Consider the following 4126-nt stretch of genomic DNA (forward strand, 5'->3'; position numbering starts at 1 on the left):
GGATGGAGGTGGCAGAAATGAGGATGCTTAGATGGACGTGTGGTAAGACCATGCTAGATATGATACCAAATGGAGTTTTTAGGGAGAAATTGGAAGTTGGGAACATCATCAACAAACTTAGGGAAGGACGACTTAGATGGTTTGGGCATGTTAGGAAGCGCCCACTTTTAGCCCCAGTTAGGAGAGTCGAGACCCTCGCCGTTGGCGGCGTAAGGAGAAGGGGTAGACCTAGACGTAGGATGGAGGATAGATTGAAGCTCGACATGAAAGAGCTCCTACTGACGGAGGACATGACTTCTGATAGGAGCCTGTGGAGGAGTAGAATTAGAATTATTGAGTTTTTTTTTTTTTTTTTTTTTTTTTTTGTTAGTTACTCTTATTATACAACTACATATATAACTATAACTAGATATTCAATAACCACACTATTTATACCCTTCTACATGGTTTATTTGCCTTTGTATCTATGTATATGTTTTTAGGCTATATATATGTACCGATGTATATGTTTGTATCTATATATGTATCTATGTATCTAAGTGCATGTATTGGTGTATGTATGTTTGTCTGTCTTGTATCTGTACCTAGGTATATATATCTACGAATGTATCTATATGTATTTATGTTTAAGCATGAGTTTTTTTTTCATGCTTTCGTGTGGTATATATATATCGGTGTGTGTGTCTGTGTGGGTGGGTATATATATATATATACATATGTATATATATATATATACATATGTATATATATATATATACATATGTATATATATATATACATATGTATATATATATATATACATATGTATATATATATATATATATATATATATATATATATATATATATATATATATATATATATATATATATATATATATATATATGTATATGTATATGTATATGTATATGTATATATTTTGTTTGTCTGTATGTCTACCTGAAATTAAATGGTTATGTGCACTATTTTATTCATGCTCTTTGCCCTACTGTTGTGCATTACTGCTATATGTGTCCCCTTTATGGTTACTGTGTATGGTTGCTTCTTGCTAGGCTCTCATTACTCGTACAGGTACGTATCATTTGCCCTCTCTATTTCGTTCTTATGAGCTCTTCGGGCCGGAGGTCCTTTAGGAAGCAATCTCTTTTGCGCTAGAGTAGAGGGAGGGACGACCTTATCTAGGCGCGGGTTCTATACCCGCGGGTGGAGTAGTGACTTCCTTCTAATCTAGGGTACGAGGAATGATTGTCTACACTCACCTCCCCAATACCCCACTTTCGTTGGATTGAGTATTGTTGTTGTTGGTGTTGTTGTAAGAAGTAGTACACTTCATTATTCTCAAGGTTATTTAAGAGCATCATTACTTTAATCGTGCAACATACATTTAATTTCCCAAATTATCATACTAGCAAGTGCACTTTACTATTCTCAAAAACGGTTAATAGCTCTTATTCACAATTTATTGCCCTTTCGATATTTGGTAAACTTCACGGTCACTTTGTGGCCCTTTCGGAAACTCCTAGTCCACATGGACTGTTATATATACTCCTAGCTCGATGCATATTGTCTCTATCGTATACTCTTATCACTTATTAATCGTCTAAAATAATACCATCTATTTTTAAAAGAAATAGGTTACAGTAGCAATGGAAGCAATACATGTAAATGACTAGGAATGTGTCAACCTGCTACCAAAATATGTCAACCTGCCCGACAGAATAGTCAAAGATATGTGTATTACTCCGAATATATGTTCCAAAGTAGTTAGGATGGTCCTGACCATAATGCCACTATGGTCTATACTATCTGATGGAAAAGTTTTAAGAACGATAATCAAATACTAGTAAATCAAAGTGGTAAATAGTGCATTCAGGTACTACGTTGGCTTCAGCAGGAATGCTTCCGCTTAAACGTGTTCCTCAATCCGCATCTGTTATTATTAGATAATAAAACAAAAGTGGCTAGTCTACATCACACAAGGATCTGAAATGTAACATCATAACATAACTACAACAACATTCAATAATTATTCAAATCGGAAAGATGCTTGGAACCACTAAAGATTTGGGACTTCTTTCATTTGGAAACTTCATCGGGCTTCTTCATTGCTTCAACTTCTTTTCCAATGACTAGATACGTCCCTCCAAAGATTCAAGCTCATTCGCCTACACAATCAAGGATGATAATTAGTTGGAGCTTGAAAACAAAGCACCAAATAGATGGCACAATAAGTATCACAGTATTTTCAATATACACATATGGATACATACCAATACCAAAAGCAATAAATAATACTTGAAATTCATACACAAGAGCAGGCAAAGTTGGCATGCACATTATATGCTAATTATGCTAACAACCACATAGATTTCCAAAGGCATATGTTGGATGTTAAAGACAACTTAATGTTACGTATACAGAGGATCCATTAGAGAGAAATAAACATTCAAGCACATACGACCTCGATCACAACAGTATCAACAATTAGGTAACCCAAGAACATTTTAATCAAGAAAAGATGTAATCACCCCACGCTCCTCTTTGATTCCAGACATATTTGGTATTGCTTCAGTGAATCTATCTATAGACTTTTTATTTGAACGGATTAAAATAAACGTGTCAAGAAAACAACCTAACGATCAGAAGCAAATAGTCAAAAATAACTCAGGACTCTGTATTAGAATAAGTTACAAAAGTACAGCCGAAGCTACATACCAACCAACAAACAAGCTCAATCATTCGACCTAAACGTTTGAACCTTCCAGTCCAAAATGAGACAGGTTAACTGAAATATTGGCCGGGTCTTCTACTGTATATCTGGCAATAATAATTGCCTTATTATCCCATTTACCTTTCTTTTCCCTTTATCTCACAATAAAAATATAACAAGAAATAATTATAATACATATTGTGAATTATATCATATGTACACAAAATTAGTAAGGTATAGTCAGATATGTTTCAGTTGTTATGGTAAGACGTGAATGATGAATAAGTAGTAGGCCATGCTACTATATCGAATAAGTAGCAGGCGATGCTATCATATCCTACCATAACAATACATGTCTCCTAGCCACTATAAACACCTTATCGAATAACAGCATAATATACATCTCTTACCTAAACATCAGGCAAGAAAAAAAAACTTGATCATCTTCTGCAAAAAATTATTTCAGCCTAGACATTCTTCTTTAACATGTGCACAAACACAAAATTAGGAGCACAGTTAATATGTACTATACCATAACTCAATACATTTTCACTAATCGTGTAACCGCCCACAATCAGGCTACAAAAATGATATTATATAAAAATTAATAAGCTATGGTACAAAGTGACATCTAGTAAACTTGTTTATGCAATACTAATTAAACGATTTGCCCTAATTTTTATACTTCAGTTACCTAGCTAGGCTTTTGATCTCCAACTGCTGTATAAATGCAATCATATTGAAAAGAAACCTAAAACACTTGTCAATTACTGCTACAAAACCTATATCGTATCCGGAACAAAAACAATTAATCAATGAATTCAATTGGTAGTATAAAAATGGAAGATATAAAAGGAGAAAATGAAAAAACCTGCTTATAAACTGATTGAAGATAAATTTGGTTATTATAATGCATTACACCTTGATGAAGTTTGATACACGAGTCCTTATAGAAAATTAAACAAGAAACGGCAGCTCCGGCGTAGAGGACATGTGCTAACTTCACCCGCAGTACGTGCCCCATGACTTTTTTCCGATTTGTTTGATGATCAGAATTGTGATTAAGGTGGCATATAATGTACACTCTATTACTGGATCATACAGGCCCACCCAAATATGAGACCTTTTGAGGAGAGATGGAAAAGATAATTTGATTTTTTTTTTTTTTTTTTTTTTTATCACTTTTCAAATCAAGTTGGTCAATTTTATTTAAGTTTCAAAAAGTTGCATAGATCGTGTGGATAGTGATTTTGAACCTTCATTTATTCTACCATGAAGTAGTACTTTTGAATTCAAGAAATTGCTTTGATTAACGAGTAATTATCTCATATGGTTGGTATGATGTAGTTATCATATAGTAGTTTTGGGGTTATGCCTTCTCTCTTTTACAATTCCTGGCTTCATTTATGTGTTATA

General features: G+C 33.7%; 1 long non-coding RNA gene across 1 annotated transcript; it reads right to left on the minus strand.

The window, feature by feature from the left end:
• Nucleotides 1-1915: 1915 nt before the first annotated feature.
• Nucleotides 1916-3806, minus strand: LOC139862226 (uncharacterized). The gene is made up of 2 exons (XR_011764097.1): nt 3582-3806; nt 1916-2165 (listed from the first exon to the last, which is right to left on the minus strand). It is a non-coding gene; the product is annotated as an uncharacterized lncRNA (long non-coding RNA).
• Nucleotides 3807-4126: the final 320 nt, after the last annotated feature.

This window comes from Rutidosis leptorrhynchoides, chromosome 1 (assembly GCF_046630445.1).
Source record: "Rutidosis leptorrhynchoides isolate AG116_Rl617_1_P2 chromosome 1, CSIRO_AGI_Rlap_v1, whole genome shotgun sequence".
Taxonomy (NCBI): domain Eukaryota; kingdom Viridiplantae; phylum Streptophyta; class Magnoliopsida; order Asterales; family Asteraceae; genus Rutidosis; species Rutidosis leptorrhynchoides.